The sequence below is a fragment of the Oncorhynchus kisutch genome, unplaced genomic scaffold, assembly GCF_002021735.2.
Source record: "Oncorhynchus kisutch isolate 150728-3 unplaced genomic scaffold, Okis_V2 scaffold795, whole genome shotgun sequence".
Classification (NCBI taxonomy): Eukaryota; Metazoa; Chordata; class Actinopteri; order Salmoniformes; family Salmonidae; genus Oncorhynchus; species Oncorhynchus kisutch.
The window spans coordinates 63,295-83,401 of record NW_022262740.1 but is presented as its reverse complement, the minus strand read 5'-3'; the positions used below and the strand labels follow the sequence as shown (position 1 = coordinate 83,401).

Here is a 20,107-nt window from a genome sequence, read left to right as displayed (position 1 = left end):
TTTAAACTAAAAAAAGAAACAGACATATTTATTTAATCATACCTACAATCTAACCCAAAACCCAAAGAAAAAACAGGAGACTCACCCGATGCTCCCCTGGTCCATCTCCACCGGCGGGGACGTCCTCTCCTCTTCTGACGTCCCCCCGTCCTCCTCCATTCCTTGAACCCAGGATGCAGGCAGTGTGTTGGGCCTATTGCCCTGCATCCTGTGTTCCTCCCCACCCTCCAACCCCCCCTCCCTGTCTGCCTCGGGGCTGAATGCAGGGGATCCCAACTCCTCAAACAGGAGTTGAGATCCCTCTAACAAACTGTCCACAGACCCCCCACCGGAGTCATCCTCCACTACTCTGTGAGGGGCTGAGGCAAACAGGGAGGCCAATGAAACCCCCCCCCGCTGATCTCTTAGCCCCCCCTCCCCCTCCCCCTCCCCACCCCCCCTCCCTCTCACTCCCTGCCCGACTTCCCCTCTTCTTCCCCTTCTTCTTTGGTGAAGGAGGTAGCGGGGAGACACAACGTCCCTTCCCCGCTAACTCCTCCACCAATTCCCTTGTTTCTTCCTCAAGGAAGTCCGGCAAGTTGTCCCCCCACTCCCTCCCTCCACCTCCACCTCCCACCCCCTCCCCCAACACCACCACCCCTCCCTCCTTTCCCATCATTATCACCGTTCCCTCTTCCATTTGCGCCACTGTCCCCTTCTCACTCTTCTTCGCTCCTTTACCTTCTTCTGCCTTCTTTATCTTCTCTCCTTCTGTTTCCTTCTTTCCATCCTCTTGTCTCTTTCTTCTCACCTCCTCCTCTTCCTGTGCCATCTTCTCCCCTGTGCCATCCGTACAATCCACACGTGTCCTTTCCTTCCTCCCCCCATCCCCCGCTCCCCCCCCGGCTGCAGACGCGTATGACCTGTGACGAGCCGGGCAATCACGCCACAGGTGTACTTTTGATCCACACCCGTGGCATGCCTTGGGCTCGTCACAATCCTTGGCCTCGTGCTCCCCCGATCCACAGAAACGACACTTCATGGTGTTGCACGAGGCCAGGATATGACCATAGGCCATACAACGCCTGCAAAATGGAGGCTGACGGGCATAATAAAGTGTTCCCCTGTCAGCCCCCAGGGAGAACATCGCCGGAGGATGGAGGTAGCCATCCACACTCTTCGGGGACTCCCTGAGTAACGCCTGAAAACCTCTTCTCCCGTTCCAGAAACCCAGGGAGTCCCTGAGGTACCTCGCTGAGGAGACATTGTCCATATACCTCCCCAGAAAGGCCCTCACCTCCTCATCCTTCACGTGCGGATTATACATGTTCACGGTGACCACCCTGAAATTGTTTCTTGCCAGGCTGGTCACCGCGTAATGGCACAGGGGACCTTCTCCTTTCTCTTCCTTAACCTTCTTCATAACTCCATCATGTTGCTCCTCCAAATGAAACGTTACATCAAACCCTTTTTCTATTGGGTTCGTCTGGAGACAGAGAACATCCTTCACCTTTAAGTTGAGGCACCCCAACAGGATACTCCTCCCGAAAGTCTCTCTTCCCCAAGGCTCCTTTTCTTTTTCCCTCCAAGAAAATCTCACTGTATTTGCCAGCCCGATCAAAGGGATCGACCGTTCAGAGGTATTTTGCGCAATCTCCTCACGGATGATGGCGCACCCGCCTCACCTCCTCTTCAAAAAACCAGAAAGAAAATACAAAAAAGACAAAAAAATTATATATCAAAATTTTTAACAACAAAAACACACTTACCGCTCTCCTGGTTCGACCTTTTGACTCAGCGGGCTTTGGGGCACCTCGGTGTCAAGCTTGATCTGAGCCAAAAGGCCGAGAAGCGATAACCCACAAATGGAACCCTGCAACCGCCGGGCCCCCGGGGGTCTCGGCAGACCTCAGCGGGTGGGTTGGCAAGAGCCGGCTCCTCCAATCCCAGCCACCCACCGTTTCCCCGGCTACAGACAGACAGACAGACAGGCAGACAGGCAGACAGGCAGGCAGGCAGGCAGGCAGGTGTTTTTTGTAAAAAGTCGCTAATGCGTCTTTAAGTCACTATCCTGGCTCATCTATGTCAATTTCTCTTGAAACAAGATACCGGGCTCTGCAAGAAGCAAAGCCACTCCAAAAATACATTGAACTCATAAGTGTTCCTCTCCACGGAAGTCTTTAGTAAAAGGCGAAAGGCTTGTGCGTAATGAAGAGAAACCAGAGTCATATGGAAGTCAGAGGTCGGGGGCCCGAGACACACTCTGTGCACTGTAGGCCGGGTCCCCGCGGGTGCTACCGGAACCCACTCTTCCAAGTTTGAGGGCTGTGGATGAAAAGAAGGTCACAGAGAGAGAGACACAGACAGAGAGACAGAGACACACACACACACACACACACACACAATCCTGGCCCAATTTTTTTGTGTTGATGAATAGGTATATGAGAAACGAGACCAAGTCGAGACGCTGGACAAGGCGGATACGGTATAGTAAAGGCCGTTTATTCAAGAGTAATGATATCTGGCAATTACGTGCACGGCTCCGTTTCGTCAAGTTCTCATGCGAACCATTGGAAAAAGAAAAGAGAGCCCGGTCACAATCGTACAGTTCATTTTATACATTGAAATGACGTAGGTAGATTCTAGTAGTCCTGGCTTTCTGATAGGTTGTTTGCAGATGATAGACAGTCTCCTCCAGCCTGGTGTCAGTATCCCATTGGTTCTTGTTAGAAATTGGATATGTAGACGGGCGAGTCGGTCAAGGATTGATTCAGACAAGGTGGTAAATTGTATGACAAGCTACAGTTTATTCAGAGTGAAGATATCTAGAACAGCGTAATTACGGCTCTCCCGCTGGTTCGTACGGAAACGCAGACGAAGAAGAGGCCGATACAATCAGTACACCACTTATATATAGAACAGAAAGTAGGTTGATTCTGGAAGATCGGATCTTTGGATTGGTTCAGCTGGGGTGTAGTCTGTAGTCTTCCGCCATTGGCTCAGTTGTCTGTCCGTCATCGTAGAATCCTCTTCGGGCATTCAACGTTCAGCTACAACGGAGATCATGTGTGTGTGCGCTGGTTTTGGCCATTAGTGTAATGCGGGAGCTATCCTGTAGGGGACCCCACAGGCTCAACTCTGAGTTGTAGCCCCCCCTTAACAATAGTTTGGTCACCTACATAAGAAATAGCATTTCTCTACAAAACCCTCTCTTCACGTCTCACAAGAGACGTGACACAACCTAACTGGATCCAGACACAAAGAGAAACTTCTCCCAAGGGGACTATGAAATAAGGCACGGTTTTAAACAGAAATAGATATATATGTATTACATCATGTTCTCCATTCAATCCCACTATGTACTAAGTTGGCTACCAGCCACCAAGGAACTTACAACCCTCATTTAACAGAGCGGAGAACAACAGCTCAAAATAAAAGTAAATGCTTGTCTACATAAGCCAACTTTTTTCCCGCAGGAAAAAGTTGTGATTCCCTCTCTTCACATCTCCAAAGAGATGTGACTTAAACTAGGCAAGTCAGGCGGAATGATCCACTTGCATAACACATACATACATCCCCATAAGGCAACAGCAGATATAATGTAAACCTAAATAGGCACTCTCCTCCTCATCCTTGAATTCAAGTAGGTCTTTATCCAGCAGAGGAAACATCTGGGAGGGGGAGGAAGGGTCAATGGCTCTAGAGATAACCCTAGTGGCAAGGGAACGGATGCATGGAATGCAACAGCATCCAGAGAACTAAAATGGCAGCGAACACCGAATGGATACCAAAATGGAGGACACCAGGGTTTTATATTTACCAAACGCACTCATCCAGGAGTCCCACATCGAGGTATCCATCCCAGAATGAGATTTCATTTTACCATTAAGCGTCCTCAAACCTTCTAGGGCCATGGTCAAGCTACCATCGGAGGCTGTGTTATTAGGGATGAAAGTGCAACACTGTTCACCAAACATAGTACAAGCTCCACCTTTCTCCGCCAGTAGCATATCTACTGCAATGTCATAAGAGAAGTTGCAGCCAGGCTCTCATGCTCCATACCGTTATCACGCACCTGGCTCCTGTTATCTAACAAAAGACCGCTTGTTCTCGCAACCCCACGCTCTGAATGTGCCCTCCCTTCTGTATATATATTTTATTTTCAGCATGAGAAAGTCCCCTGGCCCTGACACTTTTAACAATGTTTCAAGTCAGCTATGTTGCATAACACTTGCATACATCAACACAAGCCAACAGCAGATAATATTCAATCATATATATGGTAATGGCTATAATGTAAAACACAGGAACCAATAATCCCTCTTTTTCACACCCCCCAGGGTGTGAACAAAAATTCAGCAATGAATCATAACAGTCACAGAGTTTAAAATACCTTCATGTCAAAAGAGAACAGCTCATTCAAAAACAGAACAAAAAAAATGGTGTGAAATTTAAGTCCCCCTTTTGACACCCACAAGGGTGTCACTTAGCAAAAACAGGATAACACTTTATTGTTTATTGTCATGTAAGATACAGGATAAAACTTTGGTCATGGAAAACAGAGTAAAGCAAAGCAAAGCATTATTATAAACCATCTGGTCCTCTCAGCTACTCCTATCCTGCACCAGTTGGGCTTCATGCCACCCAGGGACTCGAAACCTTCACAACAGGGAGAACAAACATACTGGAAAGAACCTATCATAAAGATGTATAACAAGGAACTGTGGTGGTGTAAGATTTATTCTACTACCTCACCCACAGCATACCATGGGTCATCCTCAGTCAGTCCCATCCTCCCCTGAAAGCATGCTTCAGTATCAGCATCTCCAACTGGAGCATCAAGCAAAGGTATCATCATGCCTGAAGCCTTCACCACATCTGTAACAGACTTCTTGAAACACGGTATGATGCAAGCAGCACAACACGTCAAATAACAAAAATAAGGGTCAGAAATCCAGTAACCACCATTCTAGTGTACTTACCAAAACCAGGCTCCCACTCAAGAGAACAGGCCAGACTCCTCCACCCCCGCCATGGTCCTCATCTCAGCAGATAGTGCATCAAGCCCACTAAGGGCCTTAGATATACTACCATCTGGACTGGTGTTATTAGGAATATACGTGCAACATTGTTCACCGAACATCTTGCATACGCCCCCCTGACTGGCAAGAAGCATATCCAAAGCAAGTCTATTCTGTCTGGCAACCCTAGATGTGGCCTCAAACTGTTCAGACATACCAGTGAGTGCATCACGGGGGTAATTAACAAAACGCTGTTGATCATAGTAGATGTAATGAATCCATGCAGTCTGTCTTGCATCCACCATGGCTAGACCTATAATCCATCATTCCTGCCCAAGGCCTGAAGCTCATGAGGAACCCCCACCGGCACTCCTAACAGGTTAGTGTGTATGTCAACTACATCCTCTGTCCATGGAGCACTACTTCTATGTCTCCCATGGGATGGAATGTTTTCAGGTCCCCTGGATACAGAACCCAACAACTGTTCAGCAGTAACATCAACAATGGTCAGTGGAATTATCAAACTGGTCAGAGCACACGTACCTTGCCAGTCTCCTCTAAGAATGGGTCTCAGCACTCTTTTGGGTCCACAGATCCACCACACATCAGCCAGACCACTAGTTTGGTTTAGGCCTGTAACTGGCCAAGTGGAATTAATGGTTATGTTACTACTGCAATCAGCTTCAGGCAATCTCCCATAATCAATGCCATTACCTGTACCCGTGATGCAACTGTAATTGCCCCCATATGCCTCAACACCCCAAGGGGCCCGATGAGGAGGTACTGTAGGAAACACAAGGCTCAAAGAGGAACAGAGAGTTGAATTGGCCTCAACCAGGTATAAACCTCTCAGAATACACAACCACCCCTCTCCTTCTCCTATAGCAAATGGGTGTGTAGCCAGAACAGGTCTATCATGACCAATGTTTCATGTAACTCATGTAGTCCTTTCTTTTCAGGGTCTTAACTGTACCTCATATAAGAAAGCCACAAATTGTCCCTACCAATAACACCAGTCTCACTGCCTAATTGATCAATAGCTGAATAGTCTAACATTAATTACCTGAATGGGATTTTTAACACAGTGGTGGCAGGTTCGGTCCAGGGGTGGTAGAGGAGTGTGTCTGGCCCTGGTTCATCTGGGACCTCTGGTTTTGGCAGCACCTTAATAGAAAACACACCCATCGTGTCTGTCCCGGTCCTTTGTAGTCCGAGGGTGTAAGTGCCTGCATCAGAGAGCTTAATCGTTTTGATGGTTAGCAAGATTTCATCACCTTTACAAAGTTCAACAGTGCTCCCAGGTTTTCCCATATCATGGAAAACCTATCCACCTTTGTGGGATCCCCTATGCTATAAGGATACCCTCTCTTCCAATCCCAGAACTGTCCCAAGTCTGTTATCCTGTAATCCCCATACGGACACCCTCCCAATTTAATATAATTTCATTTATAATTTTCGTCCACTTGTTCTGTAGACATACATTCAGCATTCCACGGGTCAGAACCTGGAATCCGCTGGTACATCACCATCTATTTCCATCGATTTCTCCAGAGTCCTGGAAATAAGGCCTCATACACAGGGAGTTAGACAACAGCCCCATAAAACTAAAACAGTAACACAGGTGAATGTAGCCCACAATACAGTGATCATAATATTTTCCCCATTTTCTAAACATACTATCAAACCCAATTAATCAGAGAAGTATCCACCCCAGTGTTTTCTGTCAACCCGTGAGCCAGGGTGGTCAAACCAGCTGAGGCTTCGGGCACTGATTCGTCCGGAGCTGTGTTATTTGGGATGTCACCCACGATAAGACAGCTCAGACAAACAGCTTCCATGTGAAGCCCCACCCTTTCCCCGAGAACACATCACTTAGCAAGAGCCAGACACATCTTCACTTCTATGAACAAAAACAGGGGTGACAGGACAGGGAGGATTTTGTTCATTCGAAAGATGGCCCCCGGAATTCTGTTAATTCCAGTTCTCCTCTCGAACACTGTTTATTGTTCGATAGTGTCAGTGTGTCTTACCCTCCCACCGTGCGATATGAATCCGGGTAGCTCTTTCAGCTAGCTGTCACCAGGAGACCTTGGTATGGTCCCCCCAACAAGCCTCTGGGACTGGATTGAGTGACTTCACCTGCAGTTCACCTATAATGCATAAAATGCTGGACATACAGGCTTGGTTAACAAACAGTTTCTCATGTTTTATCTGATTCTATCTTTAACTTCTATGCCCATTTGTTAACTACATTTAAAAAATATTAGTTTCTTATCCAATAGGCCCCATCCTATCCTAGACCACAATTTACCTATCCCCCTTTTGATACCTGGCTATGCCCAGGTAACAACCTTACCTATTCTAAATAATGACTTAGGTAAGATTAGTATATTATCCTTCTGTTCTGACATTATCATGTAGGAGCGCCCCTTTAATTTTCCACATGTCCAATTCTCCCTTTTGTCTCCACTCAGTGACTGTTATCTACACACTCCGTTATCTTTGCTCGTCCTGGCTCCCTTCTAAAACTTCTCCTCTGCTCTCCAACCGTCAAGGTCTCTGCAGTGCGGGGGAGGGCTCATCTGTCTGCCTTTTCCCATTTTTCCACATTTTAACTAAATGTCTCACTGTTTGGCTTTATCTAAACTCATGGATTTTTATTTTTAGAAAAACATGTCTATGGTGGCAATTACTAAAGTCTTTATATAGGTTAAGTAAACTCCACTATAATTAAGTTACCTTAAAAAACAAATTATTATTATTATTTTTTTAAACAGTATTACCCATGACCACAAATGTATTATTCAAATGGCACCCCCTTGTGGCTGATCAGACCACCCGAGAGAGCCATGAAATCCGGTCACGGGTTACACCATCCCCCCACATTCGTGTTCCATACCATATTAGACATATTAAAGAACCCTTTATCCTTAAAATAAAATAAAAATCACTTGTGTAATTAAAACTCATAAAATAAAAAACTCATAAAGGTTCCATATGTGAGCGTGCCTCTTTAAAATATCATGTCTCTGGGAACATGGAAATCCCCTTAACCCAAACATTTACTACAAAAACAAAACCTAATAATTATGATAATCCCCTCAAACTCAAATAATTTGTCTCGATGTCTTATTTGTGTTTCTCCAAATTGTCTCCCCAAAATACTTCTTAAATACCCAGCCATTAGACAGACACACACAACTGTGATAAATGTGCACTGTCCCTTTAACATAAAAACCTCAGCCTGCAATCCACTCTGCGGGCCTTTCATAGTTCTCCATAATGAAAACAGATTCTAATGTTAGTATACCTTGACCTCCTGTTTAATTTCAATGATGTTATCTGAACAATCAAACCAAAATCAATACCCGGGAAGTACTTGTGTAAATGAATTAAAATAACTAAATAATTTGGTTAGAACACCACTCCCGTCTTACATCGACCACACCCTTCGCCCCGTACCTAGTGTACAGCTTATCTATTACTCAGTGGCTCAATTAATGTTTAACGTAAGTATGTTCAGATGTTGATTATGTAATTCTACAACATTAGTATAGTTCAAACCTCATAATATAAATCCGCAAAAAGAATTTTGCGTTAATAGAGTTTAACACTCTTTCCAACAGTCATGCACCCCCCTCAATATTCTATGATATAACTCTCATCAGCAAGCCTGCGACTTTTTCAACATTCTCACCGGTTCCAGCTCCAACTGAAACACCTAATGTACCACACTCGCTTTGTCCCCGACCTCATTCATATCGATATTAGTCCCCGACTGAATATCAAGCGTGTTTCATGCACAGGATTTGATTTTCACAAATCTTCATTTACGCCAGTAAGCAGACCAGTGGGAGACGCAATGCCCCCGCCTTCTATTCATTCTCTGTTTGGTCCCTTGGTTCTTAAATACATGGTTTTTATTTCTTTCAACTTCCTTGTCTCTGGCCTCCTACTACGTCCCTCTCAACTCACATTCCATTGTTTTCAGCTGGGCCCCTGTTGGCGGCCACCCCCCTATATAACCTGCTTGTGTCCATCTTAACTTCAATCCCTCCCAAACTTTCTTTATAGGCGTCCATCGTTCCTTCCCCCCTGATCTATATTCAATTTTTTGTTCTAGGAACTCATTAAACCTCAGCTTTGGAGTATTGGGGGTCGCCATTGTGAATTTGCTTAAAACGTAATTTAATTTAATTCAATCGGAATTTAATCGTAGTTTTAATCGAAATTCTCTCCTTCTATCTGAATATAGTTAGCATATACTTCGCCCGACGTTGATTAATACCCACGATGTATTCGAAGAGACACTATTGCTCGTACTCTGCCTTATCTCAGAGCTTCTCCTTCGTATATTCAGGTTGAGAAAAAACGCATGGGCTGGTATAGCATTTGTGGAGCGCACAACCAAGGGATCTATTCGACTATTTAGTCTCAATATTTAAATATTATATTCAGTTATTATTTCAATTATACATCAGTCATTTCGTTCCTGATTATACATTTATACATGTACCTATTAACATAGGTACATACAATATAGAAGTTTCGGATTTAGCCAATATCCCTTATTATAATTCTCTCTCCCTCTATCTAACCACCAACAATCTTAATGGAAACAATTACAACCACATTGCATTTTAACATAACATAACATAAACAGTTACAAATAGACAAAACAACACGTTATATCTCTGACCCCTGAAAGCCGATCCTTATCAGTGAATTTATATCAGACTGTGCTGACCGGGTCACGGGTCCCAAAATTACAATTTGTCCCCTCGGCGCCAGAGTTAATGAATAGTAATTAGCTATCCCCTACTGATCTCTATTCCTGATCCCTATCGAGCTGACCCCTATCAGAATTATTACACATGTCCGACCCTTATCGGTGAATCTCTATCAGACTGAGCCATACCGGGTCACGGGTCCCAAAATTACAATTTGTCCCCTCGGCGGCAGATTTAATGAATAGTAATTAGCTATCCCCTACTGATCTCTATTCCCGACCCCTATCGGAACTATCAAAGACAAAACAGTGATCACTCATCATTGAAAGCTAGCAGACTGTGCTGACCGGGTCACGGGTCCCAAAATTACAATTTGTCCCCTCGGCGCCAGAGTTAATGAATAGTAATTAGCTATCCCCTTACTGATATCTCATCAATGATTTAAATCACACCGGCCGTCGCCGGTTCGTTACTACATATGTTCACATACACTGTTATTTCGACTCGTCAGCAAATTATAAATTTACACAAGAATTCATACTTACTCGGAAAAACTGATAAAAATTTGGACAGTCTATACGACAATATGCAAAGTTTGATTTAACAGGCTTTTGCTTACCTTATTTTTTTTTGGTGCACCTTGAAATCAGTTTCCCGAGTTGAGCAGAATTGTTGCCCTCCCCCGAAATTCTTCACCCGTCTTTTATTTTTATTTTTTATGAATCGTCCTTTCACCAACTCGCCTCCCCCACACCCAAATCAACTCACTTCGACTGGATCGTTAGTAAACTATACTCTGCTACCATTTCTGTTAGAAATTGGATATGTAGACGGGCGAGTCGGTCAAGGATCGATTCAGACAAGGTGGTAAATTGTATGACAAGCTACAGTTTATTCAGAGTGAAGATATCTAGAACAGCGTAATTACGGCTCTCCCGCTGGTTCGTACGGAAACGCAGACGAAGAAGAGACCGTTACAATCAGTACACCACTAATATATAGAAAAGAAAGTAGGTTGATTCTGGAAGATCGGATCTTTGGATTGGTTCAGCTGGGGTGTAGTCTGTAGTCTTCCGCCATTGGCTCAGTTATCTGTCCGTCATCGTAGAATCCTCTTCGGGCACACAATGTTAAGAGACAAAGGAGATCATGTGTGTGTGCGCTGGTTTTGGCAATTAGTGTAATGCGGGAGCTATCCTGTAGGGGACCCCACAGGCTCTACTTTGAGTTGTAGGCCTTTATCAACAATAGTTTGGTCACCTGCATAAGAAATAGCATTTCTCTACACTCTTCACCTGTCAACCGGAAGTTGATGATGTTGCTATGCAACCTCTTGCTAGATAGTTAGCATAACAAATGACTAGTTAGACATTTTACGACTTCAGGTGTATTCTTCAATTCAATCTGGAGAACCAGATGGGCATGGTTTGCATATTTGGTGCTATTCCATTGGTTCTACTGTGCTCGGCAAGCTCAATTAAGTGTAACAAATACAGAACCCAGGTCTGATGGCTACCTGTCTTTTGATCCCCCACCTCCAAGAGTGTTTCTCAAACGGAACGATGACTGCGCTGGCGATGAAGGTGGAGTCTGCTTCCGGTCTGAACCCCGGTCAGCTGACCCTGAGCGACCCCGCCTGGTGTCCCACCTACAGTGAAGATCGCTTTGCCTACTTCCACTTCACTGTGAACTCCTGTGGCACCACCAGGAAGGTAAAATGACTATTACCCTGAGGTGATGGGTACTGTGTATTTATGGCCTGTGTGCTTCTGTAGGCTGTAATAAGCAATTCCCCTCTACTACAGAGTTTATCAACAATTCATGCTGTATGAGTGCATTACGCATCACAATTGTAGCTATTAGCTGTTATAGGGTGTTTTTTTTCTTTCACCAATTGCTCAATACTTTGTATACAGGGAAAATGTGCCTCTACTATCAGTGTGTCCACTCCACTGCTTGAAGTTTCCCCTATTGAAGTTGCATACTCTTTTAAGGTTAAAGGTTTCCTGCTACTATGTGGTCAACATCACTCGCACATTGGCCTTCCTGACCAGGCCGCGTGACAACGAGCCTTTTGTCACCTTGTGACACACACTGAAAAGCTCAAACCTTGCTTGCATTTCCAGACCATATATTTCACTCTTGTGGGGGGGGGGGAGAGGGCACATCCTACGTTCATACTTATGACAACTTCATGGACTAGGGCCTTTTATTTATCACCCTAATAATGTTGTGTCTTTTTATTGGACTAAATGCAGTTTGTTAGTGCTTCCCTGCCCTGCCCAGATCAAATCAAATAATGGACAATGCGTTTACCTCAAAATCTAGGCAGTGCATTCAGCATTTGTTTTTAGGCTAGGATACTGTCAATGTCTGTAGTCCATTAGGGCCCTGTAAAATCCCCTTCAATGTTTTGACTGATTGCCCCCCCCCCCAAGGTTTTTGCTCTCATAAGTACACCTTTTTCATAGAACATCTAATCGTGTTATATTTCTATGTCCACGACAACATTTTCCCAACAGATGTCAAAGAAAAGCTCTCTCACACACACACAGCAAGGATGGAGTGACAAAGTGTGGTGCTTAAAGACACACAGAGCCTGCAAAGGTATTGAAATTCTCAGCAGGAAACAGAGACGTGCTAAATAATTTGCTCTTGTAATCTGAAGAACATGTGTTCAATCCCTGTTCGTACATTTATGTAACAGAAGTGGCATGGTTGTGTTGATGAATAGGTATATGAGAAACGAGACCAAGTCGAGACGCTGGACAAGGCGGATACGGTATAGTAAAGGCCGTTTATTCAAGAGTAATGATATCTGGCAATTACGTGCACGGCTCCGTTTCGTCAAGTTCTCATGCGAACCATTGGAAAAAGAAAAGAGAGCCCGGTCACAATCGTACAGTTCATTTTATACATTGAAATGACGTAGGTAGATTCTAGTAGTCCTGGCTTTCTGATAGGTTGTTTGCAGATGATAGACAGTCTCCTCCAGCCTGGTGTCAGTATCCCATTGGTTCTTGTTAGAAATTGGATATGTAGACGGGCGAGTCGGTCAAGGATCGATTCAGACAAGGTGGTAAATTGTATGACAAGCTACAGTTTATTCAGAGTGAAGATATCTAGAACAGCGTAATTACGGCTCTCCCGCTGGTTCGTACGGAAACGCAGACGAAGAAGAGGCCGATACAATCAGTACACCACTTATATATAGAACAGAAAGTAGGTTGATTCTGGAAGATCGGATCTTTGGATTGGTTCAGCTGGGGTGTAGTCTTCCGCCATTGGCTCAGTTGTCTGTCCGTCATCGTAGAATCCTCTTCGGGCATACAACGTTCAGCTACAACGGACACCTTTATTTATTAAAATCGCCCACTCCCCAGGAATACATCCTAATATTTTCTTGTACATAATTCTCCACAGTAGTTTTACTTATCTCTTCATCTACTTCAACCACACTATCATATATTTCCTGAAATGGAAGGAACCCAGGAATTACCTCAGTTGACATAACATATCTGCCTCATCCCAGCACTCATAAAATATTTACAAAACAACATATGATTACACTTTATCTTTGGATTTAAAAATATTGGCTGATTTAAAATATTTTCTAAAATGGTACATTCATAATAAATATTTGGTAAAAACTGCCCCCAAGCCTCAAACACTTCTCTATAAAACAAAGGTATATTACCTAACATTTCCTTTTTCATACTCCTCAATAAACCATTGTCCCCAAACCTCCCAACCTCCTGCAAATACTCTTAAAAAAAACTTTTCCACCCATAATCCAATTCACCAAATAAATATTTCCGTACCATTTTTACTCTAATTGCTGTTTTTCCTTACACTTAAATCTACCAACTTCAAACCCCCCTCATAACCTGCAATCAAAGTTTTAAAGCGATTTTTTTCCCCCCCTTCTCATCCCATTAAAAAAATAACTAATCTTATTAATTTCAGATAAAACCCATTCTGGCATATCCAAAACGTTCATTACATAAATAAAAATGGACATCAATGAATTTATTACAATTACTTTCCCTTTTAATTTCAAAGACCTCCCCCTCCACATATTTACCACCTTCCTAACTTTATTTATTACACCACTCCATGTCAAATCCCTAGCTTCCATTTCATTCACCCCTAAAAACACTCCTAACGCCTTAAAATAATCTTTTACCACCTTAAAAGGAAAATTCCCCACATTAATCTTACTCATTACTACTGACTTCTCCATGTTAACCTTTGCCCCTGATGCTTGTCCATATACTTTAAAACACTCCATCACCCTTTTAACACTTCCCTCATCTCTAACTGTTATAGTGGTATCATCTGCGTATTGATGAATCAAACTAAAACCTCCTTGTGGAGTCTGTACACAATTTATAAGATGATCTTTTTTAAGAAATGCTGCTAAAGGTTCTACCGATAAAACAAATAATAAAGCTGATAAAGGGCACCCCTGTCTCACAGATCTCTCAAGAATAAAAGAATCAGTTAAAACTCCATTACACTTCACCCTACTTTTTGCCTTCTTATATAATAATTTTATCCATCCTATTATTCTATTACCAAAACCATATTTATCCATTACCCTAAACATAAAATCATGTTCTACCCTATCAAAGGCTTTATTTAAATCTATGCTTAACACTATTCCCCCTATCTTATCATGATTCATTTTATTTATCACATCTCTAATCGTATTAATTGTATCAGCAATATCTCTACCAGGCACACTATAATTCTGTGTAGGTGCTATAATATCATTTAAAACTTGCTTCATTCTATTTGCCAGTATCTTAGCTAAAATCTTATAATCCGAATTTAATAAACTAATTGGCCTATAATTCTCCAGTTTCAATTTGCTCCCCTTATTTTTATATAAAATCGTTATCAGCCCTGTCACCATAGATTCTGAAACACTATTATTATCCTCCATATATTGATAAACCTCCAATAAAATAGCTGCTAAAAAACATTCATATATTTTATAAAATTCTGCAATTATTCCATCCACTCCAGGACTCTTATTTACTTGTAACCCCTTTATCGCATCTTTATCTTTATTCACTGTTATCTTCCCAACACACATTTGTTTATCCTCAACATCAATTTGCACATCCATACTATCCAATATCTCCTTTACACACCCCTCATCCACCTCCCCTTTCTTAAATAAATCCTTATAAAAATTCTGCACTGTTTCTAATATCTCTACATAATCATTGACAACTTCACCCTTTACATTTTCAATCTCTCTAATATATGTTCTCCTCTGTTTATTCTTCTCTAAACCAAGAAAAAAATGAAGAACATATATTGTCCCAATGTGTTTCTTGAAGGCATAAAATATCAGAATTCTTCATTTTGACTATTCTTTGAAATTTTTCCATTGTTCTTAAACCGTTCGCATTTATTGACATAAAATTAACCATTCCAATAAATAGTAAAAATAATAAATATTTTCTCATTTACCTCCATCTGTTTTCTTCCTTTTCTGTCCTTTTTCACCTCCGCCGCCGCTTTCCTCTTCCTGTAGCCTCCCCATTTTCTGTCAATCTGTTCCATGTCATCTGAATCTGAAATTGATTCTAAAGCCATCTCTTCCAAGAAACTTAAACTCTTCTTTCCGGTGCCTGTTGTGCTTCCTGTATCCATTTGTGTCTCCTTTATTATTGTCAGCATCCCACTCCCCTCCACTTCACCTTCTTCCGAGGCACCCACATAGCCCGAGGTCCCCCCCAAAATCTGTGAGTCCCCAGTTCCTCCATCCAGCCCACTCCCCCCCCTCCTCCTGAAAACTCCCTCTTCTTATTTCTGAGTCCATACTGCTCCCTATTTCGTTCGTCTTCTGTTCGATTTTCTCCCTTCTTGCGTTCTCCGTCTCTCCACCCTCCACCACGTCCTCTCCTCCATCATCTTCTTCTGGTCTCGGTGATACATCAGTCTCCACAAAAAGATCTTGGCTCCTCTCCTCATTCACAACCTCTCCACAGTTGCACTCGTCAGTTCTCATGCGACATCCTTTGCAAAATGCCCTTTCCTTTCCACCTAAACATTCTCTTGCATAATGCCCTTGCTTCCCACACTTATAACATTTGAATTCAGGGCAGTCCTTCAAAATATGACCAGGCTGAATACAAAGCCTACAAACTCTGACCTGCTTATCATGAATAACTCTAAAGTACTCTCCTCCTTCAAGTGTGTCAAACTTTGTAGAGTACAGCAATGATTGCACAGTATCAGTAAATTTCACTTTGCAGTATCTCGTGCCATCTGCTATCTCCGTCCCTGGCCAAACTCTCCTCTGGATTTCAGAGACTGCTGATACACCCCAGCTACATAGCTTGGCCAATATAGCGTTGTCTTCCATATACACAGGCAGATTCATGAAAGAGACTATAAGTTCATTGGAAACCATGTTTCTTTAATCATAAAGCCATCCATTAAGCGCTCTTTTCCATTTCTCATCGTGACCTCGTACTTTCTTTCTCCTTTTACTCTACATCCCACCACCTCTCCACACACCTCTTTAATTGCACGTAGTAACTCCATCGTCGTGACCCTATCTTCTCCCATCAACTCCACTGCCACCGTAAATTCTTTACCATATTTCATCTCTCCTTCATCTCCATTTTTCTTCCGTTGAGCATTTTCTTTGTCCTTATCCATTCCATTAGCCATTGCCATGTTGTCTGTCATAGTAAAGAAAATTAACACTCAAAAAACTCTCCCCCAAGCAGCAAAACTGCAAAGGGGGAAAAAACGAACCAAACTTAAACCTACCTTGTTCAAATGCAAAAATCTAAATTATACTCCAAAAAACGATGCAAATAACCAAAAAAGCTCTCAAGCAAACAAACACTCACTCACGACTTAATTACCAACACCTGTCAAACTTTCCAAACAGGAAGTGCTCACTCAGGCCGGGGTGGTCGTAAGCGAGAAAATATCTCTTGGTGCACTATATAAAGTCAAAGTGAGTCTGATTAACAGCTGTTGCATTTTCACCATTTAGATAAGCATCTTTGTGTCACTCAAAAAGTGGAAGAAATTGCATATACTGTAGCCATAATTTGTAGCACAGATTGTTGGATGAAATACAAACTAACCTTGCTTACTTATTTCAAAGCAAGGGCACATATTTCAGCCTTGTGGGAAAAAACGGACAAAGAGTTGAAATGCCACAAGGCAGTGACAAAAAGCTTACAGCACCTGGTATTCCCAGGCAGTCTCCCATCCAAGTACTAACCAGGCCCGACCCTGCTTAGCTTCCGAGATCAGACGAGATCAGGCATGCACGAGCAAAACTCATGTGACCACTTGTTATCTTTTTGGCTAATTTTTCAAAATAAAAGCCTGAAACTATGTCTGAAGACTATTGACACCCTGAGGAAGCGATAGGAAAAGGAATCTGCTTGATATCCCTTTAAATGGAGCAAAGGGAGGCTATGGAACATGGAGTTTTCAAAATAGAAGCCACTTCCTGTTTTGATTTTCCTCAGGGTTTCGCCTGCAATATCAGTTCTGTTATACTCACAGACAATTACCCCACTCTTCCACCAAGGCACCTGCAAGTACTCAGACATTTCTGTGGGGAATGGCCCTTGCTCTCACCCTCCAATACAACAGGTCCCAGATGTGCTCAATGGGATTGAGATCCGGGCTCTTCACTGACCATGGCAGAACACTGATATCCCTGTCTTGCAGGAAATCATGCACAGAACGAGCAGTATGGCAGGTGTCATTGTCATGCTGGAGGGTCATGTCAGGATGAGCCTGCAGGCAGGGTACCACATGAGGGAGGAGGATGTCTTCCCTGTAATACACAGCGTTGAGACTGCCTGCAATGACAACAAGCTTAGTCCGATGATGCTGTGACACACTGCGCCAGACCATGACGGACCCTCCACCTCCAAATCGATCTCGCTCCAGAGTACAGGCCTCGGTGTAATGCTCATTCCTTCAACGATAAATGTAAATCCGACCATCACCCCTGGTGAGACAACACCGCGACTCGTCAGTGAAGAGCACTTTTTGGCAGTCCTGTCTGGTCCAGCGACGGTGGGTTTGTGCCCATAGGTGACGCTGTTGCCGGTGATGTCTATTGAGGACCTGCCTTACAACCGGCCTACAAGCCCTCAGTTCAGCCTCTCAGCTTATTGCGGAAAGTCTGAGCACTGATGTAGGGATTGTGCGTGGGAAACATGGGAAACCGTGTTTAAACCCTTTACAATGAAGATCTGTGAAGTTAATTTGTAAAAATCCAAGTATCTTTGAAAGACAGGGTCCTAAAAAAGGGCTGTTTATTTTTTTGCTGAGTTTATATATATATATATAGTATTTACAAATTCACCACATTCATGATTTTATATGGGAATCAAAAAGCTTTCATGAATGTTCACCATGTGCTGATGTGCTCAGCACTGTCAACAGACCCCATTATGACATCACAATGTAACGGAAGCCTTGCCATGATATCATTGCTGGTTCCATCTGACAAGCAACATTTCATTTCCACTCATTTCAATGATAGATCTCTCACAGAGATAGGTTAACCTTTCTGAACTACCGATTAAAAAGGAAAGAGGTTAAGTTCTTATTTTGAGAGTGTTAATATTTATCATCAATGGCTTATCGAGGGAGAAAATCAAGTTTTGTAAGGCTCATCAGTTTTTCAAACGTTTTTCCAAAAATATCACTGTTTATTTTGTGGTTTCGTAGACATACAGTATGCCTACATCCATAAAATCTTTAGCTTACATTTTTTTTATGACACACTGTAGAAACTATTTTGCCTACTTCACTTCTGCTATACATTTCATACTGTACCATTGTGATCCAGGGCTATCAGGAGAGCTACCCAATCCCAGAGGGCCATCGTGGCTTCATCAGTGATGCCAGACTTCTGCAGAGGCAGAGAGCTGAGAGAGAGGCCATGGAAGCAAAGCAAAGAAAGATAAGTGCTATCCATGAGAATTATGTCCGGACTGCTCTCATCGGGGTTGGCAGCACCTTCGCGCACCACTTCGTCCCCTCTATTCAGTGCATTCCGCGGCCGAAAGCTCCACCAAGGCCTTTGCCACGAAGGCTTGAACACATAGCTCTGGCCCCACTGAAGAACGTGGTGGGGGTGGACGGAGCCCAAGTTCGACCCGGATCTAAACTCTCTGGAGTCCATCCAGGTAAATAAATCATTCAGCAGCATTAGCGTGTGGCCTGTTCCCGTCCCTCCAACTGGAGCTCCCTCCAAGAGGGGCAAGAAGAAGAAGGGCAGGCGGGAGTCGAAGCCCTGAAAGCCCAGTCGGACCAGGGCTGTGCTGACAACAACGGACCCATTGACCTGATGAAGGAGATGAGGGACATCGAGGCTCACCTGAAGGAGGAGGCCTGGGAGGTAGGATGGACTTCGAATTTATTGTAAATGTGAAAGTTTGCAGTTCAGAATTATACTTGGACCGATAAATTGCCAAAACAGATAGTTGTTCCATGTCTTAAAATCAAATCAAAATGTATTTGTCACATGTGCCGAACACAACAAGTGTGGCCCTTACCGTGAAACCAACAGTGCAGTTCAAGAAGAGTTAAGAAAATATTTCCCAAATAAACTTAAGTAAAAATTAATAATAATTAAAGTAACACAATGACATAACAATAACGAGGCTAAATACAGGGGGTATCGGTACCAAGTCAGTGTGCGGGGGTACAGGTTAGAAAGGATACTCTCTGACAGCATGATAGAATAGATCCTAGAATACAGGATCTCTGTATTAGTTTATGTATATACTAGTTCTATATGTATTTCTATGATGGGAGCATTCTTTTCTGGTCTATACCAAAGGTGGTACATGAGGTGAAGGCCGTGGGCAGGAGAAGTTTGGGCTCGGCCACGTCCATGGGGGAAATAGCCACCAGCTCTCTGGGAAGCCTGAGCTCAGTGGATATGAACACCCCTGCTGAGCTCCGTGACTACTTGTATGTTGGGACCCCGGGCAAAGCCAGCGAGGCCAACGCCTTCATCCGGCAGGGCGCCAACTTTGCCCTGGGTCACATGGTGCAGAGCTGCACCCCTACCCGTGTGATGAATGCCTTGGTGGTCGGTGGGCTGAGGTAAAGAGGGAGAGGGGTCAATTAACACTCACTAAGGGGTAGATCCGGACTTCCACAAATTGTCCCATTATCCAAACCTATATAAAATATATTTTTGATTTGTTTAACACTTTTTTCTTACTACAGGATTCCAATTGTGCCATTTCATAGTTTTGATGTCTTCACTATTATTCTAAACTGTAAAAAAAATTTAAAATAAAGAAAAACCCTTAATCGAGTAGGTGTGTCCAGACTTGACTGGTACTGTATATATTGTGA

General features: G+C 43.2%; 1 non-coding gene across 1 annotated transcript; it reads right to left on the bottom strand.

The window, feature by feature from the left end:
* Positions 1-2,090: 2,090 nt before the first annotated feature.
* Positions 2,091-2,207, bottom strand: LOC116362132 (U5 spliceosomal RNA). The gene has a single exon (XR_004207696.1). It is a non-coding gene; the product is annotated as a U5 spliceosomal RNA (small nuclear RNA).
* Between the last annotated feature and the right edge of the window lie 17,900 nt (positions 2,208-20,107).